The sequence below is a fragment of the Elephantulus edwardii genome, unplaced genomic scaffold (genome assembly GCF_000299155.1).
Source record: "Elephantulus edwardii isolate Elephantulus edwardi_28Jun2011 unplaced genomic scaffold, EleEdw1.0 scaffold00519, whole genome shotgun sequence".
Classification (NCBI taxonomy): domain Eukaryota; kingdom Metazoa; phylum Chordata; class Mammalia; order Macroscelidea; family Macroscelididae; genus Elephantulus; species Elephantulus edwardii.
The window spans coordinates 398,862-412,778 of record NW_006400269.1 but is presented as its reverse complement, the minus strand read 5'-3'; positions in this window follow the sequence as shown (position 1 = coordinate 412,778).

The window sequence follows — 13,917 nt, the reverse complement described above, 5'->3', positions numbered from 1 at the left end:
TGGGGAGGGATTGTAAAACAATGAAAGAATTTTTCTTTTACTTTTCAAAAAGAAGAGTGTACTGGGGTGGGGGGAGGGGTGGGCAGGGAGAAAAGTGCAGCAATGAATGAATGAATGAATGGAAATCCAAAGTCTCTGTAAATTTTCATTAAAATTAATAGTAATTTTTTTTTAAAAGAAGAAATCCAGATGGAACCTGTTGATGTCCTGTTGATTCTGACTCCTTGGGACCTCTCTTTTGGAGAAGAGAACTGCTCCATGAGGTCTTTAATGACTGTATCTTTCCAAAATAACATGCTAGATCTTTTTCCCAGGGCAGCTCTGCATGGATTCAAACTCCCAATGTTTCGATTTATAGCTGAGTACTTAACAGTTTGCATCACCTGGGACTCTTTCTTGAGAGTTGAAGGGGCTTGCTTACATACATCTGAAAAGGGGGAGTTCTGGTGGTGTAGTCTTTTGGGAGCTGTGCTGCTAACCAAACACCGCGTGTTTCTGGAGGTTTGAATCCTCCAGAGTCTACAAGGGGGAGAGATGGACAGTGCACGCCTATGTGACTTATTGCCTTGGAAACACAGTGAACGGTCAGCTAGAGCAGTGAGTTTTAGCTTCCTGAGTTTACATATGTATGTTGCTTCTATGTACCATAGAGTTGGAGCCAATCCATAGCTGATCCTCCGGCGGGTTTTCAGAGGCAGTTAATTGCACGGGAGGAGACTGCCTATCCTTCTCCTGAGGAGCAGCTTGTGGCCTCGATCCAAATGCCTTTGTGATTGCAGAACAGCTTCTTGCCACTAGTGTATAATAAGGTCTAAAATATGTGTGTGGCACACAAGTGGTGTCCCACTCTGCACAGTGTTTACACCATGCTCTTAACAGTGTCAGAAGCCCCTGTAATAGGTAGTTTGAATTCACTAGCCAGTCTTTCTGGAAATTATTTTCAACTTCAGAAGCCTGATAAAGGCTAGCTGTAATTAAGAACCAACTTGGTGTTAGTGGAGTAGGTTTGGTTTTGGCTTGGCTGGCTGGCATAAGGTAGATTGGAGCGCATTCCACTTTAAAGCACAGAGAACTTCCTCCTTCTTTTTGATAGCCCAACCCTTATTTATGTAATAAATCTCCAATAGACACTGACCTAAGCTACAGTATTTTCAACTTCCTATGTATCTGATTTATTTCAACAAACCGATGCTGCCCTGGATGTGCTCACTAAGTTATGCCAGGAAATCTGGAGGACAGCCAACTGGCCAACTGACTGGAAGAGATCGGTATTTGTTCTCATTCCAAAGAAAGGTGATCCAACAGAGTGTGGAAATTATCGAACTATATCATTGATATCACATGCCAGCAAGATTCTGCTTAAAATGATCCAAAAACATTGGAACAATATGTCAACAGAAAACTGCCAGATGTGTAGGCTGGATTTAGAAGAGGTCATGGTGGTACTAGGGATATTATAGCTAATGTTAGATGGATCTTGGCAGAAGGCAGAGAATACCAGAATATCTATCTGTGCTTCATTGACTATGCAAAGGCTTTTGACTGTGTGGATCACAACAAGCCATGGCTGACTCTGAGAAGAATGAGAATTTCAGAACATTTGATTGTGCTAATGCAAAACCTATACTTGGACCAAGAGGCAGTCGTCAGAACAGAGCAGGAAGACACTGGATGGTACAAAATCAAGAAAGGAGTCCGTCAGGGATGTATTTTGTCTCCATGCCTTTTCAACCTGTATGCAGAACAGATCATCCGAGACGCTGGGCTGTACGAGGAGGAATGTGGCATCAAGATTGGTAGAAGAATCATCACCAACCTGTGTTATGCAGATGACACAACCCTGCTTGCTGAAACTGAGGAGGATCTGAAGCGCTTGCTGCAGAAGGTCAAGGACTGCAGCCTTCAATATGGATTGAAGCGCAATATCAAGAAGACAAAGATTCTCACCACTGGGCCAATTGGCAGCATCAGTATGGATGGTGAAGAGATTGAGATAGTTAACAGTATTCGTTTACTTGGTTCCACAGTCAACACTCTTGGTAGCAGCAGCCAGGAAATCAAGAGTCAAATTGCATTGGGAAATCAGCTGTGAGGGGCCTCTCAAGAGTACTGAAGAGCAACAACGTCAGGCTGAGACTAAGGTGTGCCTGATCCAGGCTGTAGTCTTTGCAATTACATGCTATGCATCGGAGAGTTGAACAGTGAATAAGGATGATAGAAGGAGAATGAATGCTTTTGAGCTGTGGTGCTGGAGAAGAGTGTTGAATATACCATGGACTGCTAGGAGAACAAACAGGTTTGTCCTGGAGAGGGTGAAGCCAGAATGCTTCTTGGAGTCAAGGATTCTTATGCTTCGTCTGACATACTTTGGGCATGTTGCAAGGAGGGACTGGTCCTTGGAGAGGGACATCATGTTTGGCAGAGTGGAAGGGCAGCGCAGGAGAGGAAGACCCTCGATGAGATGGATCGATTCTGTGAGTGGAGTGGTGGGAATGAGTGTGTTTGAGACTGCGAGGTTGGCACAGGATAGAACGGTATTTAGGGTCTCTATGAATTGCAAGAGACTCGATGGCATATAACAACAACAACAACAACAACAATGTATCCAAAAGTTGAATAATGAATAAAGAAAGCCAAAGAGGAACAGATGCCTCTGTATTGGGTGTTAGCAAAAAGTAATGTATATACATCCTATGGATTGCCAAAAGAACAAACATGTCTGTCTGGAGGAAGTGCAACCAGGGTGCTTTTTGGGTGCAAGTGTGGTGAAATTCATCTTGCACACTTAAGACAAGTTATCAGGAGGGATCTGTCCTTGGAAAAAAAAGACATTGTGGGTAAGGTAGAGGGTCAGCTAACGAGAGGAAGACCTTCAACAAGCTGGATTGACACGATGACTGTAACAAGGGGTTCAGGCGTGGTGAGGATCATGAAGATGGCACAGGATGGGGCAGGGTTCAGATCTCTACTTCATGGGGTCACTATATGTTATAATTGATTTCATGACACCCAGCAGTAAAAACAACAATGGACACTAGGTTGTTGTCAGTCTTTAGGAACTCAAACACTGCTGCAGTCTTGTGTGTACATTTCCCTCCCATGTGAGTGGGTACCCCAGTTTGAGAAGAATTTTAACCTTTAACAGGAAGGTTGATGCAGGGCCTTCGGGGACTGCTTGCACACACCAGTGTGGGGACAGAGCAACCCGTGTGAGGTTCGGCAGTGAACTACAGTGACAAATGTCACAGCCACAGAACATTACATTCCTTGTTCCACTATGACTAGTGGCTATTAACTAGAATTATCAGATCCGGCGGAAGCACTAGAAATGACTGAGTTAGAGAAAGTGTTTGGGGCTTGCTTGACAATTGGGTAGAATGTCATGCAATCCTCATTTTTAGGAGTAGACTTGGAGAATAATTCATCATTAAATGAAAATGAAGATTTTTTTTTTCTTCCCTGTACTCTGAGAAGGAGCTCTGATGGTGTCTGCAGGAAATTGTGCTGCCAATCTAAAGACTACAGCTCTGGTGGTTCAAATCCACCAGGTGCTCATGGAGAAAAAAATGAACAATCTCCCCTAGTGTGATTTGCAGTTTTGGAAACCTGATAGTGGGTCAGCTGTGAGTCAGTTGACTTGACGGCGATGGCAGTTAGCATTCTGAGAATTCCCTTTTCTGGACATGAGCCTCATTTCTTTCTTTCTAATGCCAGATGCCTTCTTAAAGAAAGAAGTCCCTTTTGCCAGCCAGAGTTTAGGCAAACAACAAGGATGTGACTCCATCTGGTCCGCCACACCCTCTTAGGCTCCTGTGACTCTGATTCCTGTGTGGAGTGAGGGTAGAGGTAGTGAACACAGCTGACTCATTCCAGAGCCGCCTGCCAGGTGTCTGATCAGTTCTGCTCCCCATGTCTCTGTGGCCGTCCTTTCTCCACATTCCTTATCTTTTTAAACTTTTTATTGTGATTTGGGTGAAAGTTTGCCGCTTACCAATTCATAAGCTTTTTGTTTCGTAACATTGATTGCTTTCTAACTTTGGTTTGTAGCTATTTCATCCTAAGATTTCACCTTATAAATTCCTTTTCTGTGATGTGGCCTGCTTGGCCATCTTGCGAGCCTGCATTCACTTCCTGCTCTTCACCTGGAGTAAGTTGGTCAGCTTAGGACTTGTCCTTTCCTTCCTGCTCCCACCCCATCAGGGCCTCTATCAGCCCAGCTCTCCTCCCTTGGTCCGGTTTTGTCTGCTGCCCACCACTCCCTCCACCCCCTTCGTCAGGCTAGTGTTGGGATTTGTGTGGCCTGCTCAGTACCTCCCTCACGCACAACCATGCTGGGAGCCAGCTTCTATGCCCTGCCCTTGCCTATTAGGTAGCTCAGGTGGCCTGGTCTGCAGGGAGCTGTGCTCCTAACCCAAAGACCACATCTCCTTGATAGTTTGGATCCATCAAGAGAAAGATGACCAGTCTCCTTCTGTGAGATTTACTGACTTGCAAACCCAGTGGACGGTCAGCTGTGTTGTTGTTAGGTGTCGCTGAGTAGAGTATGACTCATAGCGACCTATGAACAGCCGATCTGAACCCTGCCCTCTCCTGTGCCATCTTCTTCATCTCTGACACACTAGGGCCCATTGCTGCAGTTACTGTGCCAATCTGTCTCATTGGGGGGTGGAGGGGTCTTCCTCTCCTTCACTGACCCTCCATCTTTCCAAGCATGATATCCCTCTATAATGAATAACCTTACCTAGCTATATGTTCAAAGTATGAAAGATGAAGCTCCACCATCTTTGCCTCCAAGGAGTATGTTGGTTGTACTTCACTTTTTCTAAGACATACCTGTTTGTTCTTGTAGCAGTCCATGGACCATTCAGTACTCTTCTCCAGCACCATAACTCAAAGGCATCAGTTCTTCTTCTGTCATCTTTATTCATTGTCCTGTTCTCTGATGTGTAACAGATTGATTGAGAAAACTGTGGCCTAAATTAGGCACACCTTAGTCTTCAAAATGACAAGATTGTTCTTCAGTATTTTGGAGAAGTCCCTGACAGTGGACTTGCCCAATGCAGTATGTCTCTTTATTTCCTGACTGCTGGTCCCAAGGGTGTTGGCTTTTGATCCAAGCAAGATGAAGTCATTGACAGCTTCAGTTCTTTCTCCCCTTTTAAGGTTGACTGTTGGTCCTGTGGTGAGAACCTTTGTCTTCTTGATGTTGAGGTGTAATGCATACTGAAGGCTGTAGTACTTGGTCTTTTGCAGGAAGTGTTTCATATCCTCCTCACAGCAAGCAAATCACCCTCATTTTGTAGCTTGTTGATAAGTTTCCCTGTGATGCCATATTCTTCTTCATAGATTCCAGCTTAGAATGGTTTCTTTCGACATAGAGATTAAACATATGTGGAGACAGACTACAGCCCTGATGCATACCTTTCTTGATTTTAAACTATGCAGTGTTCCCTTGCACTGTTTGCACAACACCTTCATAGTTCTACCTAAATGACTAGGGAGCTCTGGTAACCTAATGACTGAGGCCTTGCACTGCTGTCCCAAAAGAAGGCAATTCAAGTCCACCAGCTGCTCCTCGGGAGAAGGTGAGCAATCTCCTCCCATGTGATTCACAGCTTCTGAAAACTTGCTGGAGGGTCAGCTAAGAGTTGCTCCTGACTCGATGGCAACAGCAACTACAACACAACATCATTTACATTCCTTTCTTCCAGATTTAGCTCAGGAATAAAACTTGTAACTAGCTCATACAACATCTTACAACAGAAGCCATCTCCTATAGTTTTGACTGAGTGATGTGCTTGTAAACCTCACCTCCTTGCCATCAAGAAAACCTGCTTGATGGTGAGACACAGCTTCCCCTTTGTGCTGCTAAATCATCCCTCATGTCAGATTCACTGTGTTTTCACCTCAGTTAAAAACTCTTCTGGCCCCATTAACAGTAACAGTGGCAACAAGACTTAGCAAACAATAAGCACTAAGAGATTGAGACAAAGAGCTCCTGTGTCACTCACAGCCTTGAGTTGGAAATGACTCACAGCTGACCGACAGCAGGCTCTGAAGCTATAACGCGCATGGGAGGAGACTTCCCACCTTTCCCCTCAGAGCTGAGGATGGTGGCCAGTCATAAGGGAGGTGTGGCCTTTGGGCCAGCATGGACACTTCCTGGGGACTAAGCTGCCAGAGCTCCCTGCTTTGTCAGTGAACTAAAAGGCTCAACTCACTGGTGTAGAGTTGGAACAGATTCTTAGCTGACCCTCCAGTGGGTTTTCAGAGGCTATAAATGGTAGGGGAAGAGACTGCCCATCTTTCTTTCTTGGAGCTGCTGGTGACTTTGCACCGCCACAGAGGTTTCAGGGGCAGCTGCAAAACTCCCTACTCCCTAGGTCACCAGAGCTCCTCTTGCCAGTGAAAGGGGGAAAACAATCAGCAAATCTAGAACTGAGGTTCAGCTTCTCATTGACTACTGGGCAACCCTTAAGGCAGACTGAAGGGGAATTGACACCTTTAAATTGTGATGCTGGCCAAGAATGCTGAATATACCAAGAGCATGGAAGTGCTGCCAGAATGCTCCTTAGAAGCGAGGATGGTGACACTTCATCTCACATACTTTGGGCCTGTAATGAGGAGGGATCAGACCTTGGAGAAGGGCATCATGCTTGGAAAAGAAGACAGACAGTCTGTGTAAAAGAGGAAGACTTGCATTGAGATGAATGGATAGAGTAGCTGCGGCGATGGGCTTAAACACAACAGCAATTGGAAGGATGATGCAGGAACAGGAAGTGTTTTGTGCTGTTTTTGGTGGGATCGCTATGAGTCTACGCTGACCTGATTGACACCTAACAACAACAGCAACAGCAACAACAACATTAAGCAAGGTAGTTGATCGTTCTGGACACCAATTTTTTCATTCACAGCTATGGCACAATAATTACCCTGTTCTGTGCTTTATAATAGAAACAAAAGTTAGATGATCCAGGTGCTTTGAACAGCTTAAAGAAGCTGAATGAGGTTTATCATGACTGTTGTTTTTATGTTGGAAGGAGACACAGAATGTCTGTGATCTACCAAGATCAGCTGCACTGTCAGCCCTTTATTGCTCTAGTCCTTGGACTGGTGGCTGGGAGGGGAGGAATGAGGGAGTAAGAGGGACAGAGGGGACAGATATCTTTAGACAAAATTGAGAAAGAACTGTGGCTTGTGTACACACTGAAAACTCATGACAAGACTGGAGACTCTGAGGCACAGCCACCCACACATCATGAGCATCTGCTTGATGTTCTCCAAATGCATGTTTTGATTATTCTCAGCTTCCTAGGATCGGCAGAGAAGTTATGCACCCCAGGATTAATATTGGAGGGGCCTACAGAGGAGACTGTGAATTTAGTTTGAAGCATCAGCCAAACCTCTACCAGCCTGACTACACAGGGAGAACTGTCTGTCTCTTCTGGAACAAGATGGAGTCTCTTGCAAGACTGGGGGATGGGGGAGTGGGGCACTAGAGAGGCTGAGGTTGTGAGGGACAGAAGAGGCCTATGCAACTGGAGGGCATGAGCAGGGAGCCAAGAGGGGGAATGGATTTAGAAAGATGGCCGGGAGCCCTGGGGTGAAGGAGCGTGAAGCCCAGTTACAAGGTGAAGGGGTTTCAACCAAGTAGAACAGTGACAAGATCTTCATTGTCGGGGAAAATGGGCCAAAGGGTGTGAGGGCTGCTCTGGCTGCGTGAGTGAGCTGTAAATGAATCTGGAGGGGAAGTGGATGCTTTAGTCCTCCTGTGGAAAGGAACAGTCACTTCCCATGTAACTTCCATCCCCATGTCACCGTACATTGGTGGCTTCATGGGAATTAGCCCTGAACAGGCCCTTACTTGTCTGGTTGTTGCCTAGAATGAGAGAGAGTTGGTCTCAGGAGGGTCTGTCCTCTGGGAGGCTCATGTGACAGAAAAGGGCGAAGCAGTGACCTACATAACAAGAAATCCAGCCTGACTGGCTGTAAAATCCACATCTCCCTGTTGGCCTTGAGCACAACGCCTCTGAGAACGCTTCAGGTCTTAAGCCTCTCCAAACAAATCCTTCAAGATCTCAGATCACATAGTGTCCTCAGTTCTGGAATGCTGTGGGTATCAGGTAGACCTGGACCCTCTCTCCCCCCCCTCCACCTACCTCAGCCGGGAACAGGATGCCTGGCGGGCGAAGGCTGTGTGAGAGCTGTTTCCAGGGGCCAGGGGACCATGGTCCTTTGTAGCTCTGCTAGAACTTTCCACCTTCCCTCTGAGGGAAGGCATCCCCTGACTGTACAGCTTTTCAACCAGTGACTAAGACACTAAAAAAAGATTGATCCCTGTCCTTCAGGAATTTCTAATCTTAACTAGAGACCGTTTTATGGAATTTCAAGTTGCGAGATTTAAAAACTCCACTGAAAATGTCACTCAAATAAAGTTGCAAAAAATGAAAAACAAAATGTGGTGCATTTTTAATTCTGAAGGGACATACAATCACATTAATTTTAAGAAGTAAAAGTTCAGGCAACATTTTCCAAACATAATATAGCAGTACCCTTGAGAAACTTGATAATAAGCATTAAAAAAAAAAGTTTTTCCTTTGTAAAATGTGTTAGGAACAACAGGGTAATAGCTAGAATTCTCAGCACCTTCCCTAATGCTAATGTGTACTAAAAATAAAGATAGCGTGAAGAATAAAAATTTAAAATTAAATGAAAAAATAAATGTTTAGTACTTTGTCCTCCCACCTCCACGCCAGTCTTCCAGAGGCACCTGTTAGCAGATTCTGAGGGTCTTTCTGACCTTCCCTGTGTGTACAGCTGCTTGCCATTTATTGCATTTTAACTTTCCACAAACAGAACCATACTGTTTACTACAATGCAACTTGTTTTTCCTGATTCAGGCCTTGGACACCTCTTAAACTCGGTTGCTGCCAGCTCTTAAATTTGGTTCCAACTCCTTGGAGCACGTTGCTCAAAGCAGACTGTAGTCCTTAAGGTTTTCAAGGGCTGGTTTCCTCTCTTTCCTGTATTTCTATCCAGGGAGAGCAATGTGCTTTATTAATTTGTTTTTTAAATTGTTTGTTTATGTTGGTTTGTTTACAAAGTCTATATACATTTCACACTATCCTTCATTCCCTTTATGCGATAATTCCCATTCATTATGTTTTCTAAAATTACTCACCATTGAACTATACCCACCATTACCCTGTCTTTCCAGATCCCTGCTGGATCTTTCCCATTTACTTTATTTTTAATTTCTTCCTTAACCTCATCCCTCTACCCCCTCAACTTACAGATTTATAACGAAACAACAGAGATTAAACTACTAGAAACATGTACTATCTTTAAATATATATAAATCTCATTTTAGAATTTATTTATTTATTTACTGCTCCCCTTTCCCTTGCTTCTCATCTCTGTTAACCCACCAAGACTGATACTGGTTTCTGTATATGGTTTCTTAGCTTTTTATTAGAATCTTATAATTGTCCTTTTACCTGACTGACTTGTGTGCCTTGGCATGATTTGTTCTATTTTCATTCATGTTGTAAGTATTTTATTAATCCTTGATCATTTTCAAGTGATACCTAATACTCCATTGTGTGAACATACCACAGTTTTTATAGCTGTTTGTCTAATGGGGGGGGGCACTTGGGTTGTTTTAAGCTTTTTGTTATTAATTGTTGTTTTTAGGTGCTGCTGAGTCTAGTATGACTCATAGTGACCCTAAGAACAAAAGATCTGAATCCTGTTCTATCCTGTGTCATCTCACACTACCTGACACACAAGAGCCCAATGCAGCAATCACTGTGTCAATCTACCTGATTGAGGGTCTTCTCCTTCACAACTCTCCACCCGTCTCAAAAGAATAGTCCTTCTCCAAGGATAGCACCTCCTAGCAACATGCACAAAATATGTGAGGCAAAGCTTTATTATCACCAGTGCTTCAATAATCATGAGTGTGGATGTATATGTCACATATCTTAAGATAGATAACAAGTAGTGGAATTGCTAGATCAAATGGTATTTCTATTCCCAACTTTCTAAGGAAGTGCCAAACTGCTTTCCACAGTGGTTGCACCATTTCACATGCCCACCAACAGCGTATGAGCATTCTAATATCTCCACACCCTGGCCAGCATTTGTTGTTTAGTGTCTTGCTATTTTTGTTGGGATGAGATTTTATCGCATTCTTTTTTTGATTTGCATCTCTCTTATAGCTAATGATCTCAAGCATTTCTTCATGTGTTTGCTGGTCATCTGAATGTCTTTGGGGAAGTGTCTATTTCATGTCCTCTGCCCATGTTGATAGATAATGAAAAACTGCCCTGCAAAAATCTAAAAAACCCCAGTAAACCCTCAAGCTCACTGTCCAGTTCTTTCTAACTCACAGCAACCTTTCTTCTTTCTCCCACAAAAGTACTGGTGGTTCTGAAGTGCTAGAGGTGCGATGGTCTTTGGGTCAGCAGCAAATCCCTGGAGATGAAGCAAAGGCCTTGTTGCCGTGGGGACTGACTCATTGGTGGGTTCACACGCTCTCTCCCTCTCTCATTCTATTCTTCTTTATACCTAACAAACAGACAGGGAAAAAACCTTTTATTTTTTCTGTAGTATCTTTTAACAGTTTTGGTAGTTCTCCAGCATACGAATTGCTGGGATTGTTTGTTTCTTTTTAAAATAAAAACCACTTTCCTTTAAATGTCATAACTGTAAATATTAACTTTTGATGTATTAATATGATATTATCAAATGATCTTCAAATGCTTGGATCTTATATTTTTGGGTTTTTAAAAAAATCTTGTCAAGAAAAGGGAACATCTTATATTTTAAAGAAAAGTAACAATCTGGGATACATTTTACTTTTTTTTCTTGTTGGTACCTACTAAAAAAGTGAAATTTTACTCATCCGTTATGTTCCACATATAATTTTGCTTTTTAGCTGCAGTGACATTTTCTTTATCGTATGATTTCCCTGTATCCTTAAATATTTTGACTAGGTAATTAAGTTTCATGTACTGTGAAATTTCTTCTCATTTTTCTGCATGTTAGAAGAGCTGTTCCTTGGACAGGGACATCAAGCTTGGAAAAGTAGAGGGTCAGCAAAAGAAAGGAAGACCCTCAATGAGACGGGTTGACACAGTGCAGCTCAGGTGTGTTAGACATGATGAGGGTGGTACAGGGTAGGACTGACCTATTGTTCACAGGGGTCACTATGAATCTTAGTCCACTCGATGGTACTTAACAACATCTCTATCTCTTACTATCTTCCTTTTTAAAAATATAAACTCTGTTTTTTAGTTTGTTACATACTCTTCTAGAGTTTCTTTAAACAAATTCAGGATAGTATGGATATAGAGCTTTCTCCTCCCCTCTGTTTCCTACATAGAATGTGTATTGCACGTTCTGTATACATACACACTATACACTGTACACATATACAATGTACACTGTATATTGTGCTTTTGTTTTCCCCAGTAACTGCTTACTTGGAGATCCCTATTGGTAGTTGGAGGGTTAATACCTATACTAGCTTATTATGAGGGACTTTTCTTCCTGTAATCAGTCATCTAATGAAGAATCTATAACAGGAGTGGCATCCACTTCCTGAACAACATGACTCTCAAAACTCTTTGATAAATGTCAATAGTTGTAGAAGGGCTTCAGGCCTTTTGTGCATATGGCCACTAAGAGTCGTGCTCAACTCTCAGGTAGTCAACAACAAAAACAACAATTGTGCACAATGCTAACTGAAACAGGCAAAAAGTATAATCAATATAGGTGTCCATTAAGAATCTTATGAGTAAACAAAATGTGCTACATAAAACACAATGAAATATTACTGAGCAAGAAAAAAAAAGAAGTTCAGAGGTATGTGCATAACATAAACAAACCCCCAAAACAGTATGCCATTCACAGGAAAGGATCTCATCTGTAGGAAAGATCCAGAAAAGATTGTTATTATGAACCCTTGAGTTGGAACCAATATATAGCTGACTCTCCAGAGGGTTTTAAAAAGTGGTAAACCACAAAGGAAGAGATTGCCCATCTTTCTACCTCCGAGAAGCTGATAGATTTGAACCAAATGCCTTTGGTTGGGAGGGCATCTCCTTACTTTTACACCACCAGAGCTTTACCAGAGGCAAATGCACAGATATAAAAATTTATTAGTGTTTACCAGGAACCAGGGACAGGAGAGAGAAGGGGATTTTTTGTTTAGAAAGCAGTAATTTGACAATAATTATGGATGATGGCTGCACAGTGGGATACCTATAATCAATGTCACTAAATTGTACATATGAAAAATATTGAACTGAGGAAAAACTGTTTTATATACATATTGTTGTTAAGAGTTTTCAAGTCACATATGACTCATAGCAACTCTAGCAACAACTGATCTAAGCCATGGCCTATCCTGTCCCATTCTTATCATCTCTGGTATACTTGAGCTCATTGCAGCAGTCACTGCATTAATCCATCTAATTGAAGGTCTTCCTTTCCTTCTTGATCCTCTGCTTTTCCAAGCATTATGTGCCTTTTCCAAGGAATAGCCATTCTTAGCAATTTGCCAACAGCCTTTGAAGCTTTGCCATCCTTGCCTCCAAGAAGCACTCTGGTTGCACTTTCTCTAAGACATAACTGTTCTTTGACCATCCATGGGACACTCAGTTCTTCCCCAACATCACAAGTCCGAGGCATCAATCCTTATGTCTTTCTTATTCATTGCCCAACATTCAGATGCATAGCAGATGACTGAAAAATATAAATGCATACATTTATCACAATAAAAACAAAATTAAAACAAAAAAGAAACAAAATAATGACACAGGGTTGGAGTGAGGAAAGTTGTACATGTGACTGTTTTGGAAGTCCATAAGTCATGTGTAAAAACAGAGCTGTGAGGTCAAAGGATTTATCTTAATTTTGCTATATGTTGCCAAGTTTCCCCCTCACAGAATTTGTACCAATTTACACATTCACAGAGTAAGCACGAATATTCCTTTTTCTCACAGTCTCACCAACAGAATGTATTATCAACTTATTGGATTTTTTCCATTCTGATAGGTGAAAATTGCTACTCCATGGTGTTAATTTGCAGTTCTTTTGTGAGTGAATGTGAAGATTTTTTTTTAAAAAAAAAATAGACACACACACACACTTCACACAAACTTCACACACACACACACACACACACACACACACACACACACACACACACACACAGTGCATCAGAGACCTGGCCAATGAATAGGAATGATAGAAGGAGAAATGATGCCTTTGAGTTCTGGTATTGTAGAAGAGTATTGAATATACCATGGACTGCTAAGAGAACAAACAGTTTCATCCTGGAGAGGGTGAGACCAGGCTGCTTCTTAGAGGCAAGGATTCTGAAGCTTCATCTGACATACTTTGGACGTGTTGCAAGGAGGAGCCAGTCCTTGGAGAGGGATGTCATGCTTGGGAGGGTTGGAGGGACAGTGTAAGAGAGGAAGATCCTCGATGAGATGGATTGATTCAGTGACTGGGGTAATGGAGTAGGTGTGTCAGAGACAGTGAGATTGACACAGGATAGGGCAGGGTTTAGGACTGTTGTACATAGGGTCGCTATGAGTCGCAGGTGACTCGATGGCACATAACAGCAACAATTAATTTTCTGAAGGGACTTGGCAGATGTGAACGGTTATCCTGGTGGAGGGTGGAGCTGGGAAGTAAGTGGGTCAAGGCACTGGCCTAAGGGTGGGGTCAACACTGTATCTAGTGCTTAACTCCACAATAAGGGATTTAACTTTCACTGCTCCACAAATTGCTTGTCTGTCAAATACTCCCCTAAGTCTGAACATTCAGATTAAGACAGACTAGGAAGAAGGATTGGCCACCCACTTCTGAAATAGCAGGCCTCTGAAAACCCTATGCACAACA